This window comes from Bufo gargarizans, chromosome 8, assembly GCF_014858855.1.
Source record: "Bufo gargarizans isolate SCDJY-AF-19 chromosome 8, ASM1485885v1, whole genome shotgun sequence".
In the NCBI taxonomy this organism is placed as follows: domain Eukaryota; kingdom Metazoa; phylum Chordata; class Amphibia; order Anura; family Bufonidae; genus Bufo; species Bufo gargarizans.
Window position 1 is genome coordinate 125,803,668 of NC_058087.1, and position 18,713 is coordinate 125,822,380.

Here is an 18,713-nt window from a genome sequence, read left to right on the forward strand (position 1 = left end):
CACAGATCTGTTCAGAACCATGGACAGCAGGACACCTGAGAAGGCGTCCTGTTGCCATGGGAACCTTCCCCGTTTGCTCAGTAGTGGCCAGAACTGCGCAGACGGGGAAGGGTAAGGACGGGGCTTCGGGGGGGCTGCATGGGAGCTCTCTCCCTCTCCATTCGGGGGGCAGCTCCCCGAGCTGTTAACCTTTTCCATACAGCGGTCCGTACGTATCAGCCGTTAATACCAGGGTGCCAGCAATGTGCTGGCACCCTGGTATACCCACTAGACGCCAACGATTATGCAATGGGAGGCGGGCGGGGGATCGCGATCCGCACCGCCCGCCTCCCGCACCACCCGCACCGCCCGCAACCCTCCCACCGGGCTCAAATAACTCAGGGGTGCAGGGATACTGGAACATTTTTTGAATCCTAAAGTTTCTGATCCCCGCGGTCAGGGACCGCGGGGGTCAGAAACTGCAGAAATCGCAGGTCTGAATTGACCTGCGGTTTGGCGCGATCGCCAACATGGGGGGGTCATGGGACCCCCCCCGCGCATTTAGCCTAGGTGCCTGCTCAATGATTTGAGCAGGCACCTGGTTCCGATCACTGCCAGCCGCACGGCAGTGATCGGAAATACACAGGGCGTACATGTACGCCCTGTGTCCTTAAGTACCAGGGCACAAGGGCGTACCTGTACGCCCTGTGTCCTTAAGGGGTTAAGTAATTTCTCTATCCACATTTGTTTGCACTTGCCATGCTCTTAACCACATTTTGATGCCATTTGCAGCCCTCTAGCCCTTTCCGTGACTTTTTCAGAGCCATTTTAGTGCTCCAAAGTTCGGGTCCCTATTGACTTCAATAGAGTTTGGGTTCGGGGTCAAGTTCAGGTCCCGAACTCAAACTTTTTTGTAAAGTTCGGCCGAACCCGTCAAACCCGAACATCCAGGTGTCTGTTCAACTCTTTGCTATGTGTGCATTGCATTTTAAAAAACCTGTCCCCATGTATTGTACCATGAAGTGCTGCAGATCAATGATAAGGAATCTGTACAGAAAACCAACAACAATTCTGCAAAATCTGAATGTACCCTAAAAGTTCTCATCCAGCTCTATGTACAAGACAGAGACTTTTGAATTTAATATTGCCATAAACTACTTTTTATGTAGCCCCCTTAATAAATTTTCTGCGTATAATGGAAACAGCAAACACTTTGAATATGGTACAGTTTTCTTATTCATATTTATAAACTAGCTTACCTAGCCTAATTAAATACATGATTTGTACCCCCTAAACTTGACAGACACAGTCTACATCTTAATAGGTTAAGAAAAGTTAAATATTGTATTTTACTGTGATGTGTCAAGGTGAACTTCAAAGAAACATTCTGTCATGTTGTGTTTTCCATAATGGGATGCAATCCTGCATTATTGTCTCCTTTTACTGTTTGAAATTCACATGCTATAAGAAATCATTAAAGATTAAAAGAAGCTATGAAAGTTACTTTATTCTGGAACAAGTTAATGTATTTTTTCTCCTTTGATAGAGTAAAGACTTTGTCAAATAGTACATCATGAATAAAATAATGTGTAATGCACTTTTGTTTATTGAATGGTGGGTGAGTGGAGTTCTCAACTGTGCAATATAAAATAAAGCTCTGATAATAAATAATTCACATGGTAGCTGAAAATGAAGTCATATAACTAATAAAAGTATTACTATTTCTCACAGCCTCAGAAATACAACTGTATTAACATATTTCTGCGTGTCATGCTGTTTTTATAAAATACAATGTTCATTTTTTCATTGAAATGTAATAATATAGGCCAGTAGAGGACCCTGTGACAATAGAGTTCCTCTAAAAAAGTGCAGTATATGAGTGAATTGCTCCTAAATAGCACAGAGCACCACCAATGCTTTAACAATTCCACAGCAATTGAAGGCCATGAAATCCATTAGACATAAACATTCAGATATACGCAATCTATTATCCACACAGGGAAATTTGAGTTAATTCAACCAGTGTACTATGTAGGTTTTAAAAGAAATTGCATTTTAGAAATTACCATTGCTGTTGGACATTTCACCCCCTTGTTGGTCGTTGTCACCAAAAATCCATATAATAGAGAAACTGGAGAAATACCACAGCAAACCACACTATACATCTAGATTAAAAAGACATATAAAATATCAGACGAACACCAAAGGTCTGACACATTGCCAAACTCAAGATTTGTCCTAACAAATTCTTCCTCTACTAGGGAGATAAAGCAAAATAATAATAATTTTCCAGTTTAGTTTAAAGAAAATTTCATAAAACATACACATTATATAATGCACAGTTGAGTCATGTTATTATGACCACTTCCCTTTGATGTCAGGAGTAGGGATGAGCGAACCCGAACTGTATAGTTCGGGTTCGTACCGAATTTTGGGGTGTCCGTGACACGGACCCGAACCCGAACATTTTCGTAAAAGTCTGGGTTCGTCGTGTTCGGCGCTTTCTTGGCGCTTTTTGAAAGGCTGCAAAGCAGCCAATCAACAAGCGTCAAACTACTTGCTCCAAGAGGCCGTCACAGCCATGCCTACTATTGGCATGGCTGTGATTGGCCAGTGCAGCATGTGACCCAGCCTCTATTTAAGCTGGAGTCACATAGCGCCGCACGTTACTCTGCTCTGATCAGTGTAGGGAGAGGTTGCAGCTGCGACTGTTAGGGCGAGATTAGGCAGTGATTAACTCCTCCAAAACACTTAAGTCAGTGATCGATCTACAGCTGTGGATCATTGAACTGCTGCTATTCAATTGCTCACTGTTTTTAGGCTGCCCAGAGCGTTTTTCAGTCACTTTTTTCTGGGGTGATCGGCGGCCATTTTGTGTCTTGTGGTGCGCCAGCACAAGCTGCTACCAAGTACATTTAACCATCAATAGTGTGGTTATTTTTTTTGCTATATCCTACATCAGGGGCAAGCTGCAACCAAGTCCATTTAACCATCAATAGTGTGGTTATTATTTTGCTATATCCTACATCAGGGGCAAGCTGCCACCAAGTCCATTTAACCATCAATAGTGTGGTTATTATTTTGCTATATCCTACAACAGGGGCTTGGCTGTGCTTGCTATTTTATTAAGGGGTGAAATACAATTGCCAAAATAGCAGGTGGGGGGGTTAGACATCTATTGTCTGCCACGTATAATGCTGTCTTGACACCTTTTTCTGGGAAGTCTTTATCACCTACTGACTCCAATTAGGATAATGGAATCAACACCTTTGACCCAATGCTGGGTCTAATTACCAGATGTGGATTCAGTTACATATTTATTCCCAGAATTTTTTGTACAATCACTCAGAATTGAGAAAGCTCGTTGGAAGAACGAGTGAAACGTTTTCAAGAAATCTACAGTACGTCCAGTTGCCTTGATTTATTCTTAACAGATATATACCATGACCTGGATAAATGAGTACCTTTACAGACAAAGTAGCAGTACCCTAAATCTGGTGTTTCAGTTGTGGCCAGGCAATTGTAATACTGTCTGCTGTCTGGCAAATGATATATTTTTGTTCTGGGTTGAAATTCAATTCCCAACTTAGCAATTCCCTAAATCACTTGTTTCTGCTGTATCAGGCCTACTTTAAATCTATCCATAAAAGGGTATATTAGATTGAAGGTGCAGATAGGGTCATTCTCAATAACTTCACACACAAGCTACCGTGCTTTTCCAAGTCTAATTCTGTCCGTAAACGTATACCTGTCACCCAGCGCCTAAATAATAGGCCTCAAATTTATATTCAGCTAAATCTGTGTTTATTGCTGAGGCTGGTCAATTCATTTAGTGTCTGCCAAAGCACAGTTTTTGTTCTGGGTTCAAATACAATTCCCAACTTAGCAATTCCCTAAATCACTTGTTTCTGCTGTATCAGGCCTACTTTAAATCTATCCATAAAAGGGTATATTAGATTCAAGGTGCTGCTAGGGTCATCCACAATAACTTCACACGCTACCGTGCATTTCCAAGTCTAATTCTGTTCGTAAACGTATACCTGTCACCCAGTGCCTAAATAATAGGCCTCAAATTTATATTCATCTAAATCTGTGGTTATTGCTGTAGCTGGTCAAGTTATTTTGTGTCCGTCAAAGCACAGTTTTTGTTCTGGGTTGAAATACAATTCTCAACTTAGCAATTCTCTAAATTAGTGGCTTCTGCTGTATCAGGCCTACTTTAAATCTATCCATAAAAGGGTATAATAGATTAAAGGTGCTGATAGGGTCATTCTCAATAGCTTCACCCACAAGCTACCGTGCATTTCCAAGTCTAATTCTGTCCGTAAACGTATACCTGTCACTCAGCGCTTAAATAATAGGCCTCAAATTTATATTCAGCTAAATCTGTGGTTATTGCTGTAGCTGGTCAAGTTATTTTGTGTCCGTCAAAGCACAGTTTTTGTTCTGGGTTGAAATACAATTCGCAACTTAGCAATTCCCTAAATTAGTGGTTTCTGCTGTATCAGGCCTCTTTTAAATCTATCCATAAAAGGGTATATTAGATTCAAGGTGCTAAAATAGGGTCATCCACAATAACTTGACACGCTACCGTGCATTTCCAAGTCTAATTCTGTCCGTAAACATATACCTGTCACCCAGCGTCTAAATAATAGGCCTCAAATTTATATTCAGCTAAATCTGTGGTTACTGCTGTAGCTGGTCAAGTTATTTTGTGTCCGTCAAAGCACAGTTTTTGTTCTGGGTTGAAATACAATTCCCAACTTAGCAATTCTCTAAATTAGTGGTTTCTGCTGTATCAGGCCTACTTTAAATCTATCCATAAAAGGGTATATTAGATTCAAGGTGCTGATAGGGTCATCCACAATAACTTCACACGCTACCGTGCATTTCCAAGTCTAATTCTGTCCGTAAATGTATACCTGTCACCCAGCGCCTGAATAATAGGCCTCAAATTTATATTCAGCTAAATCTGTGTTTATTGCTGAGGCTGGTCAATTCATTTAGTGTCTGCCAAAGCACAGTTTTTGTTCTGGGTTGTAATACAATTCCCAACTTAGCAATTCCCTAAATTACTTGTTTCTGCTGTATCAGGCCTCTTTTAAATCTATCCATAAAAGGGTATATTAGATTCAAGGTGCTGAAAGTGTCATCCACAATAACTTCACACGCTACCGTGCATTTCCAAGTCTAATTCTGTCCATAAACGTATACCTGTCACCCAGTGCCTAAATAATAGGTCTCAAATTTATATTCAGCTAAATCTGTGGTTATTGCTGTAGCTGGTCAAGTTATTTTGTGTCCATCAAAGCACACTTTTTGTTCTGGGCTGAAATACAAATCCCAACTTAGCAATTCCCTAAATTAGTGTTTTCTGCTGTATCAGGCCTTCTTTAAATCTATCCATAAAAGGGTATATTAGATTCAAGGTGCTGATAGGGTCATCGACTTCACACGCTACCGTGCATTTCCAAGTCTAATTCTGTCCATAAACGTATATCTGTCATCCAGCGCCTAAATACTAGGCCTACAATTTATATTCAGCTAAATCTGTCGTTACTGCTGTGCCTGTATTAGTGTAATACGGTACCTAAAAAGATAGCCAGATAGTGTTAGGTGTCTGTAAAAAAAGGCCTGAAATTGAATTAAATACATTGGGCCCAAAAATATTTTTGTTATTGTGGTGAACGGTAACAATGAGGAAAACATCTAGTAAGGGACGCGGACGCAGACATGGTCGTGGTGGTGTTAGTGGACCCTCTGGTGCTGGGGGAGGACGTGGCCATTCTGCCACAGCCACACGTCCTAGTGTATCAACTACCTCAGGTCTCTGTAGCCGCCAGAATTTACAGCAATATTTGGTGGGGCCCAATGTTGTTCTAAGGATGGTAAGGCCTGAGCAGGCCTCAAATTCATATTCAGCTTAATCTGTGGTTATTGCTGTAGCTGGTCAAGTTATTTTGTGTCCGTCAAAGCACAGTTTTTGTTCTGGGTTGAAATACAATTCCCAACTTAGCAATTCTCTAAATTAGTGATTTCTGCTGTATCAGGCCTACTTTAAATCTATCCATAAAAGGGTATATTAGATTCAAGGTGCTGATAGGGTGATTCTCAATAACTTCACACACAAGCTACCGTGCATTTCCAAGTCTAATTCTGTCCATAAACGTATACCTGTCACCCAGCGCCTAAATAATAGGCCTCAAATTAATATTCAGCTAAATCTGTGGTTATTGCTGTAGCTGGTCAAGTTATTTTGTGTCCGTCAAAGCACACTTTTTATTCTGGGCTGAAATACAATACTCAACTTGGCAATTCCCTAAATTAGTGGTTTCTGCTGTATCAGGCCTTCCTTAAATCTATCCATAAAAGGGTATATTAGATTCAAGGTGCTGATAGGGTCATCCACAATAACTTCACACGCTAACGTGCATTTCCAAGTCTAATTCTGTCCACAGAATATACCTGTCACCCAGCGCCTAAATAATAGGCCTCAAATTTATATTCAGCTAAATCTTAGTCAATTGGGTGGCCGACAGTGGATCCAACACGTTCACATTTTCTCCCACCCAGTCTTCTGCAGAAAGCGCACAGATGGCGCCTGAAAACCAAGCCCATCAGTCTGTCACATCACCCCCATGCATACCAGAGAAACTGTCTGAGCCTCAAGTTATGCAGCAGTCTCTTATGCTGTTTGAAGACTCTGCTGGCAGGGTTTCCCAAGGGCATCCACCTAGCCCTTCCCCAGCGGTGGAAGACATAGAATGCACTGACGCACAACCACTTATGTTTCCTGAGGATGAGGACATGGGAATACCACCTCAGCACGTCTCTGATGATGACGAAACACAGGTGCCAACTGCTGCGTCTTTCTACAGTGTGCAGACTGAACAGGAGGTCAGGGATCAAGACTGGGTGGAAGACGATGCAGGGGACGATGAGGTCCTAGACCCCACATGGAATGAAGGTCGTGCCACTGACTTTCACAGTTCGGAGGAAGAGGCAGTGGTGAGACCGAGCCAACAGCATAGCAAAAGAGGGAGCAGTGGGCAAAAGCAGAACACCCGCCGCCAAGAGACTCCGTCTGCTACTGACCGCCGCCATCTGGGACCGAGCATCCCAAAGGCAGCTTCAAGGAGTTCCCTGGCATGGCACTTCTTCAAACAATGTGCTGACGACAAGACCCGAGTGGTTTGCACGCTGTGCCATCAGAGCCTGAAGCGAGGCATTAACGTTCTGAACCTTAGCACAACCTGCATGACCAGGCACCTGCATGCAAAGCATGAACTGCAGTGGAGTAAACAACTTAAAAACAAGGAAGTCACTCAGGACCCCGCTGCTATCTCTTTTGCTGCTGCCGCCTCGGCCTCTTCTGCTGCTGCCGCCTCGGCCTCTTCCTCCGCCTCTGGAGGAACGTTGGCACCTGCCGCCCAGCAAACAGGGGATGTACCACCAACACCACCACCTCCGTCACCAAGAATCTCAACCATGTCACACGGCAGCGTTCAGCTCTCCATCTCACAAACATTTGAGAGAAAGCGTAAACTCCCACCTAGCCACCCTCGTTCCCTGGCCCTGAATGCCAGCATTTCTAAACTACTGGCCTATGAAATGCTGTCATTTAGGCTGGTGGACACAGACAGCTTCAAACAGCTCATGTCGCTTGCTGTCCTGCAGTATGTTGTTCCCAGCCGGCACTACTTCTCCAAGAGAGCCGTGCCTTCCCTGCACAACCAAGTATCTGATAAAATCAAGTCTGCACTGTGCAACGCCATCTGTGGCAAGGTCCACCTAACCACAGATACGTGGACCAGTAAGCACGGCCAGGGACGCTATATCTCCCTAACTGCACACTGGGTAAATGTAGTGGCGGCTGGGCACCAGGCGGAGAGCTGTTTGGCGCACGTCCTTCCGCCGCCAAGGATCGCAGGGCAACATTCTTTGCCTCCTGTTGCCTCCTCCTCCTTCTCGGCTTCCTCCTCCTCTTCTTCCACCTGCTCATCCAGTCAGCCACACACATTCACCACCAACTTCAGCACAGCCCGGGGTAAACGTCAGCAGGCCATTCTGAAACTCATATGTTTAGGGGACAGGCCCCACACCGCACAGGAGTTGTGGCGGGGTATAGAACAACAGACCAACGAGTGGTTGCTGCCGGTGAGCCTCCAGCCCGGCTTGGTGGTGTGCGATAATGGGCGAAATCTCGTTGCAGCTCTGGGACTAGCCGGTTTGACGCACATCCCTTGCCTGGCGCATGTGCTGAATTTGGTGGTGCAGAAGTTCATTCACAACTACCCCGACATGTCAGAGCTGCTGCATAAAGTGCGGGCCGTCTGTTCGCGCTTCCGGCGTTCACATCCTGCCGCTGCTCACCTGTCTGCGCTACAGTGTAACTTCGGCCTTCCCGCTCACCGCCTCATATGCGACGTGCCCACCAGGAGGAACTCCTCCTTGCACATGCTGGACAGACTGTGCGAGTAGCAGCAGGCCATAGTGGAGTTTCAGCTGCAGCACGCATGGGTCAGTCGCACTGCGGAACAGCACCACTTTACCACCAATGACTGGGCCTCCATGCGAGACCTGTGTGCCCTGTTTTGAGTACTCCACCAACATGGCCAGTGGCGATGACGCCGTTATCAGCGTTACAATACCACTTCTATGTCTCCTTGAGAAAACACTTAGGGCGATGATGGAAGAGGAGGTGGCCCAGGACGAGGAGGAGGAGGAGGGGTCATTTTTAGCACTTTCAGGCCAGTCTCTTCGAAGTGACTCAGAGGAAGGTTTTTTGCAACAGCAGAGGCCAGGTACAAATGTGGCCAGCCAGGGCCCACTACTGGAGGACGAGGAGGACGAGGATGAGGAGGAGGTGGAGGAGGATGAGGATGAAGCATGGTTACAGCGGGGTGGCACCCAATGCAGCTCAGGCCCATCACTGGTGCGTGGCTGGGGGGAAAAATGCAGGACGATGACGATACGCCTCCCACAGAGGACAGCTTGTCCTTACCTCTGGGCAGCCTGGCACACATGAGCGACTACATGCTGCAGTGCCTGCGCAACGACAGCAGAGTTGCCCACATTTTAACGTATGCGGACTACTGGGTTGCCACCCTGCTGGATCCACGGTACAAAGACAATGTGCCCACCTTACTTACTGCACTGGAGCGTGATAGGAAGATGCGCGAGTACAAGCTCACGTTGGTAGACGCGCTACTGAGAGCGTTCCCAAATGTCACAGGGGAACAAGTGGAAGCCCAAGGCGAAGGCAGAGGAGGAGCAAGAGGTCGCCAAAACAGCTGTGTCATGGCCAGCTCCTCTGAGGGCAGGGTTAGCATGGCAGAGATGTGGAAAAGTTTTGTCAACACGCCACAGCTAACTGCACCACCACCTGATACGCAACGTGTTAGCAGGAGGCAACATTTCACTAACATGGTGGAACAGTACGTGTGCACACCCCTCCACGTACTGACTGATGGTTCGGTCCCATTCAACTTCTGGGTCTCTAAATTGTCCACGTGGCCAGAGCTAGCCTTTTATGCCTTGGAGGTGATGGCCTGCCCGGCGGCCAGCATTTTGTCTGAACGTGTATTCAGCACGGCAGGAGGCGTCATTACAGACAACCGCTGCCGCCTGTCTACAGCCAATGTGGAGCTGACGTTCATAAAAATGAACCGGTATGGATCCCACAGGACCTGTCCATCCCTTGTGCAGATTAGACATTAACTACCTCCCCATAACCATATATTATTGTACTCCAGGGCACTTCCTCATTCAATCCTATTTTTATTTTCATTTTATCATTATATTGCGGGGCAACCCAAAGTTGAATGAACCTCTTTTCTGTCTGGGTGCCGGGGCCTAAAAATATCTGACAGTGGCCTGTTCCAGTGTTGGGTGACGTGAAGCATGATTCTCTGCTATGACATGAAGACTGATTCTCTGCTGAGTCACTGAATAAAGCCTGAATCTCTGTTATGGGACCTCTCTCCTCTGCCTGGGTGTCGGGGACTAAATATCTGACAATGGACTGTTCCAGTGTTGGTTGACGTGAAGCATGATTCTCTGCTATGACATGAAGACTGATTCTCTGCTGACATGAAGCCTGAATCTCTGTTATGGGACCTCTCTCCTCTGCCTGGGTGCCAGGGCCTAAATATCTGACAATGGACTGTTCCAGTGTTGGGTGACGTGAAGCCTGATTCGCTGCTATGACATGAAGACTGATTCTCTGCTGACATGAACCCTGAATCTCTGTTATGGGACCTCTCTCCTCTGTCTGGGTGCTGGGGCCTAAATTATATGACAATGGACTGTTCCAATGTTGGGTGACATGAAGCATGATTCTCTGCTATGACATGAAGACTGATTCTCTGCTGACATGAAGCCAGATTCTCTGCTATGAGACCTCTCTCCAATTGATTTTGGTTAATTTTTATTTATTTTATTTTTATTCATTTCCCTATCCATTTGTTTGCAGGGGATTTAACTACATTTTGCTGCGTTTTGGAGCCCTCTAGCCCTTTCCTGGGCTATTTTACAGCCTTTTTAGTGCCGAAAAGTACGGGTCCCCATTGACTTCAATGGGGTTCGGGACGAAGTTCGGGTCGGGTTCGGATACTGAACCCGAACATTTCCGGGAAGTTCGGTCAAACTTCTCGAACCCGAACATCCAGGTGTTCGCTCAACTCTACTCATAATACCTCTCTGTCATTCCAGTAATTAGTTATTGGGGTGCAAGTGCTATGTTGAAAAGCCTTTAGTGGCTTTTATCTGTGGATAAAGATAAATATATATGCAGGTCACTTTTGCTGTTAACTGTGCTGATATCCTTTAGTGGCCTATTACAATACAAGGAATATATACACAGGTCACTTTTGTTGTTATTTACGCTAAAATCATTTGCAGTTATTTCTGGTGAAAGAGCATAGGGCGGTATTTCAGTAATACACAAAGCATTTGAACGCACTGCACGGTTGCATTCATCTCTTGTTAAAGAGTATAGGGGCTTATTTCATTTAAAAAAATACATACACACTGTTGGTGAAAGCGTATAGTGACCTATTTCAGTCCAAGAAGAAATATATATTTTCAGTTCACTTTTGCAGTTATTTCTGTTGAAAGCATATAGGGACGTATTTCAGTAAACTAAGAAAAATATATTCTTAGTTCACTTCTGCAGTTATTTCTGTTGAAAGCGTATAGGGACATATTTCAGTAAACAAAGAAAAATAGATACCCACTGCATTGTTGTAGTTATTTCTGTTGAAACCGTATAGGGACGTATTTCAGTACTACAAGAAAAATATATTCTCATTCCACTTCTGAAGTTATTTATGTTCAAAGTGTATAGGGACGTATTTAAGCAAACAAAGAAAAATAGATATGCACTATTGCAGTTATTTCTGTGGAAAGTGTATAGTGGCCTATTTCAGTCCAACAAGAAATATATATTCTCAGGTCACTTCTGCAGTTATTTCTGGTGAAAGTGTATAGGGGCGTATTTCAGTACTACAAGAAAAATATATGCTCAGTTGCAGTTATATCTGGTAAACCCTTTACTGGCATCTTGCAGTATAAAAAGAAATATACATTTGCCATTTGCTGCTGCACTTATATGTAGAAAACCCTTTATTGACGCATATCAGTAGAAAAATAAATATACATTCGTCATTTGCTGCTGCACTTATATCTTGAAAAAAATATATTCACGTATAGCAGTAGAAAAAGAAATATACATTCACCATTCGCTGGTGCACTTATATGTAGAAAAACCTTTATTCACATATAGCAGTAGAAAAATAAATATACATTCGCCATTCGCTGCTGCACTTATATCTTGAAAAACATTTGTTGACGTATATCAGTAGAAAAATTAAAATATATTCAGCGTTCAGCGCTGCAGTTATATGTGGGAAAGTCCTTTTGCGGTATGGACTGAATTACGTTGTGTTGAAATTTTGTATTTACGTTTTACACACTGCACACTTATGTGACGACTTCCATAAGAGCGGCACACCAATACAGGTGGTTAACAGCATCAGAATCATGCCAAACATCTGATGCCAAGTGCTCCTTCTTTCACCCACCATCTTCAGCGAGTACTTGTATTGCCACCCACCTCCACACTATGTCACCTTGTCACTCTGTGGCCTACTAATGCTGCCATATCCACACTATGTCACCTTGCCACTCTGTGACCTACTGATGCTGCCATGTCTACACTATGTCATCTTGCCACTCTGTGGCCTTCTGGTGCTGCCATGTCCACACTATGTCACCGTGCCACTCTGTTGTATCATGCTGCTGCTGCCATGTCAACACTATGTCACCTTGCCACTCTGGCCTCCTGATGCTGCCATCTCCACACTATGTAACCTGGCCACTCGCTGGCCTCCTCATACTGCTGCCACCTCCACACTGTCATTGAGCCACTCACTGTATTTGAAGGAAAGACCATGGCACTCTCTTTTTGCTGTTATGTCAAATGCTTATTTTTATTGTCTTATGGCCATCCTGCTCCACAACTTAGCAGCATGACTACGGCCGTAATCAAGGTCTACTGATGACCAAAATGTTGGCCAGTGGCTCCAAAAAAACTTTGGAATGGATATAATAAGACAATAAAAATAAGCATTTGACGTAACAGCAAAAATAGAGTGCGCTGAGCACCTCCTTGCACACATTGAGGAGTGCCGTTCAACCTTTTAGACACATTGTGCCGCCACCTCCAGACTTGTTCATTGGGCCACTGTGTGGTCTCTTCATGCTGCTTCCACCTCACCACCCTGTCATAGGGACACTTTGTGGACTTCTCATGCTGTTCCCACACTCCCCACTTCATGACTGGTCTACTATTTTGGCTTTCGGCGTGGCTGACATCATTATTTATTTGACCTTTCTTCTGATCTGTCAGAAGGAAGGAAAAATTAGACGCAAGACAGATCCTGTTCAAGTCAGAATTGGCTTATGATTTAGTAGACAATAGCAGGAGTGGGTACAAAACACAGAAGACATGCAAATATTCCATTCACGTCTCATTTCTGTTTTAGATACACTACTGTTTTTCATTTCAATAGTTTTTATTGCAATTTTTACAATTACAAGGATATATCGGGCATACCCAATGCACATAGGTACAATAAAATTGCATAATAAGTTGATAACAGTAACCAAAGTGGTGCTCCTAGACGGCGTAACACAAAATATGCAGAACAAAGCCCTCCGATAGGCTGGCTGGAGGTCAACTCCTGTAAATAGAAGGACCAGTTGCGGAGACCAGGTTAACTCAAATAGCATAATCCGGCCCAACAGGTCTTGGCAAGCGGACCAATATCCTTGGATGCTAGGGCATTGCCACAAGATATGGAACAAGGTGCCCCTGCAACCGCAACCTCTCCAGCATAGGTTAGAAACAGAAACATGCATAAGAGCCAATCTGCCCAGTGTGTAATACCATCTAAGAACTGTTTTTAAAGCTGATTCTACGTGGGAAATGAATTTTAAGTGTTTATGAATCATTCTGAGGGCCTGAAGCCAGTCCGCTTCAGAAAAATACATATTTAGATCCCTGTCCCAAGCGGTCATAGTATCAGGGCGTTTAAAGTGCGATGGCTGAAGGATGGAATTGTACAGGGGCTTTAATCCCTTCAGGTTGCCCAAAATATATAGTTTGGCCAGATTGTCTAGTTTTACCCTCGAAGGTTGCAGGTCCTGTAACAAATAGCTGATCTGGAAATATTTAAACAATTCCCTGCTCAGGATGGAAAACTTTTCACATATCAATTGGAACGGCTGCAATACCCCTTGATCTAATAGGTCCCCCACTGTATGTATATTGGCTGAGACCCAGAGCGACAGATCAGAGTGAGGCTACTTTCACACTAGCGTTCGATCGGATCCGTTCTGAACGGATCCGATCATAATAATGCAGACGGAGGCTCCGTTCAGAACGGATCCGTCTGCATTATTTTAGCATATAACAGCTAAGTGTGAAAATAGCCTCGTACGGATCCGTCCAGACTTTCAATGTAAAGTCAATGGGGGACGGATCCGCCTGAAGATTGAGCCATATTGTGGCATCTTCAAATGGATCCGTCCCCATTGACTTACTTTGTATGTGTGGAGGGATCCGCACGCCTCCGCACGGCCAGGCGGACACCCGAACGCTGCAAGCAGCGTTCAGCTGTCCGCCTGTCCGTGCGGAGGCGAGCGGAGCGGAGGCTGAACGCCGCCAGACTGATGCAGTCTGAGCGGATCCGCTCCATTCAGACTGCATCAGGGCTGGACGGCTGCGTTCGGGTCCGCTCGTGAGCCCCTTCAAACGGAGCTCACGAGCGGACCGACGAACGCTAGTGTGAAAGTAGCCTGAGGGAGCAGAGACTGGAGCAGAGAGAAGGGAAGAGAGGCAAGCGGGGGAGGGTCATCAGCATCTGCCAACGCGTGGTACGTAGACCATGCCCTCAGAGATGCCAACACCGTCGGGCCCAGACCTTTAGGAGTAGGAATCTTCCAAAATGGTAAGTACAACAACTCCCACAAGGAGTACGGGGTGGCTTGTGATGCTTCCAGATGAACCCAAGGTAGGTCCAAAGACAACTGTGCCCAACCCTTCAGCATGAAGACCAAAGAAGAATATATAGTACAGTTTCAGATCATTTAACGCTAAGCCTCCCGTACGTCGTTCTCTGGTTATGATGTCACAAGCAATCTTGGGTCATTTTCCTTCCCAAATATATTTAGAGAGTAAAGCTTGTGCTCGAGAAAATAACCTCTCCGGGAGGATAATAGGCAGGGTGCGATACATATATAAAAACTTAGGGAGGATAAACATTTTAATGGGCTTCTACCACCAGATTTTGACCGATTTAGCTGCTGACACTAGCACATCGCTAGTGTCAGTCAGTACCTAACCGTGTTCTTTTACCAACTTTGTCTGCTGCCGTTAACCTTAAAAAGTACTTTTATTGATATGCAAATGAGCCTCTAGGTGCTATGTGTGTGTCTTTTCAGCACCTAGAGGCTCCTTCCAATAACCATTTCTGCCGCCCATCGCGTCCCTCCGGCCCTCCCCGCTCCTGTTGATTGACGTGAAACTTCTAAGTATTTTGTACCGATTCCCACGCCTGCGCCGTGCGCTTCTGTATTCGCACAGGTTCAGTGAGTGAATGCCACGCTCCTGGTGCCGGTTCCTCACTGCGCCTGAGCCGACTATGTTACAGTGAGGAAGCCGGCACCAGGAGCGCGGCATTCACTCCCTGCGCCTGGGCCGAATACAGAAGCACACGGCGCAGGCATCGGTACAAAATACTTAGAAGTTTCACGTCAATCAACAGGAGTAGTTAGGGCCGGAGGGACGCAATGGGCGGCAGAAATGGTTATTGGAAGGAGCCTCTAGGTGCTGAAAAGACGCCAAAAGTTTACCCGCCTTGTTGTCCTGTGAATAATAGGTTGCTTTCGTTTTGCGAAGCATTTTCTCGTAGGAGGATAGCATATAACTTCTCAACTCCTGCCTAAGGCATCTAAGCTCCTCTATTAACAAAGGAGCAGGATTTGCTTTGTTTTTCGCCTCTACCTGTTGTAACTGGGACAGGATGTTTGATATCTTTGCCTCCAGTCGCTTTTTTTCATATCGCACCCTGCTGTATAAAAGACCCCGAGATACAGGCCTTATGAGCGTTCAACAAGGTCACTGGATCTGTGTGAGAGGAATCATTAAATTTGACAAAGTCTTTGAGATCTGCTTCTATGTGGGATCTATACTGAGGGTCTAAGAGCAAAAAGGGGCTACTCCGCTACAAATATACTTGAGGGTAATTAATAGATTCAGAAACCGCCATGGTAATAGCTGCATGATCGGACCATTTGATCATTTCTAGGGAGGAGTCTTGAGCGTAAGGGAGAAGTGCCCTATCCACAAAAAACATGTGAATTCTGGAGTACACATTATGAACCCCAGAATGAAATGAATAATCTCTAGCAGACGCATGGTGGATACGCCAAATGTCATAAAGCTCCTCCCTCCAGAAAGTAGTAGCGAGGTCAAGGGAGGCCCGCAATGGGGAAGAGGAAGTATCCACAGACGGATCTGATGTCAGATTAAAATCACCACAGATCACCAGTTTTCCCTGTCTTTTCTTATTGACCAGTTTCATTAACTTGTATAAGTGTATTTGGCCATGGATAGTAGTATGCGATTTAATTAATCGTGCAATTTTCTTTTTTCTGTATAAGGCAACGTTCCTATGACTATGGCTAGGCTAATATGTGTATTTTATGAATATTCTTAATATTGCTCTAACTTCGTCTTTTAGAATATTCGTAATATTCTAAAAGACGAAGTTAGAGCAATATTAAGAATATTCGTAAAATACACATATAGATTGTAATTTTAGCTAATATAGTGCTATAATCTTTTTTTTTTTGTCTAATTTTTTTTTGCCTCTTCTGAACTTCAGTTTTGGAAAATAGGAAAATATATACACTATTAAAAAAATTACTACAGCACTATATTAGCTAAATTGCAGTCTATATGTGTATTTTACGAATTTTCTGAATATTGCTCTAACTTCATCTTTTAGAATATTACGAATATTCTATAAAAGACGAAGTTAGAGCAATATTACGAATATTCGTAAAATACACATATAGACTGTAATTTAGCTAATATAGTGCTAAAACCTTTTTTTTGTCTAATTTTTTTGCTTCTTCTGAACTTCAGTTTTGGAAAATATATACACTATTAAAAAAAAATACTATAGCACTATATTAGCTAAATTGCAGTCTATATGTGTATTTTAAGAATTTTCGTAATATTGCTCTAACTTCGTCTTTTAGAATATTACGAATATTCTAAAAGACGAAGTTAGAGCAATATTACAAATATTTGTAAAATACACATATAGACTGTAATTTATGTGTACTGGCATTCCACTTTGGCATACTGCTCCCCAACAAGCGTCCCCGTAACCATGGGAACGCCTGTGCAGTCACAGAACGTCTCCCAGCGAGGACGTCTGCATCAAAAGGACATAGGCAGCACAAGAGAAAACAGGCATTGTATGAGCACCTAGAGAACTTAACCCCCAAGAACACAGGAGGTGAGACAACAAACTTAAAAAAGGTAAAACATAATAGGCCTAAAAGAGTAGGGCAAATGTCCCGTCTGCAACCTAGGGATAAATCAGGTTAGGGTGAAAGTACGCGTACTACGTAAAGCACCTGAAGGCGAGGCATACTCGCCATGTAACACAGTTCAGTGTACTCTTGACCAGTCTTTGCAGACTTTGGCTGAAGTGTGGCGTTGAGCTTCATCCGTGGAGGAAACGGGGATGTTCCAACTTTGCAGGAGTGCATTTCCCTCTTCCAGGGTCTTAATCGTGTGATAGACTCAGTTGTGGTGCATCAGCAGGCGGACTGGAAAACCCCAGCGGTACAGTACATTGACACTTCTAAGGGCCGAAGTGATAGGTGAGAGGGCCCTCCACATACGCAGTGTAGCTGCAGATAAGTCGGCAAATAAGAGTACCTTATGGAAAGGTGCAGGGAGTCTCCCATTTTTCCTCACCGAGGACAATAGATGTTCTTTGACTCTGAAGAAATGAACTCTGGCAAGCACATCCCGCGGCACTGAGTCCTCCAGATGCCGCGGTCGCGGTACTGCACATAGTCAGGAATTTCTTTGGGAGACACCGATCCCGGAATCCCTCTCAACTTAATATTGTCGCGTCTGCTTCTATCTTCCAGGTCAGGCATTTTGGCCTTAATAATTTCCACCTCTGTCTCTAGCTCTGTGTGAGCGTCAATTAGGGTATTGTGCGAGGACGCAAAGTCCCCAAATTTATTTTCCAAATGGTCTGTCCTGACCCCCAGGCTCATCTATGTTAGAGCGCATAGGGATGATCTCCCAACTCAGGCTGAGTAGGGAGTGCCAGGTCAGAAAGCGAGCGCCGTAGAGTTGAAGTTGGAGAGCTGTGCGAGTGGTACTGTGTTATCGCGCGCTCAGGAGGAAAGACTGCTTCACCCACAGAGCCATCTTGGATGTCTCCCGCATCAAAGTAAAACTTTGTTTTGGGTGCTTGACTGACTTTTTCTTGCGCCCAGTCATGTCCTGAGATTATCCCCTCGGGTTCTAGGCAGGTTGGAGTAACACTGGGTGTTGTATAGTCGCTTTATTCAGTGCTAACACGGGAGCTCATGCTGTATGCACCCATACACCTAGGCAGCCACACCACGCCCCCCGATAAACTACTGTTTTTATTGGCATTAGCAATACTGAGCAAATGGTGACCGAGTGAAGGCATATGCTCCAAAGACAAGATCGGTTTTTTGTGGGTTATTGTTCTGACGGATCAGAGGAAGGACAAATTAATCAGCGACGTCAACACAAACTAACTGCTGACATCCTCTCCACTCTGTCAAGGGGGCTCTACTTGTATAAGCTTGTAATAGAACAGGTTCTGTAGACATCTATGTGGAATCAGCTGACAAGGGTATAAAAGGAGTGCACTTCTTGTTGACACTAACATTGACCTGTAAGGCTGAGTTCATACTTGAGTTATTGTCACGGCCTATGGTGTACACCATGACACTGTTGCCATGTTTGCTGTTGCTGGTGGCAACATGTTGCTGTTTTGGCATGTTGCGGCAGTGTCACAGGTTTTGCTGTGTGCTCTGTGACTTGCTTGCCACGCATGCTGTTGCCTGCGGCAACCTGTAGCCTTTTGCTTGTGTGTGCAATT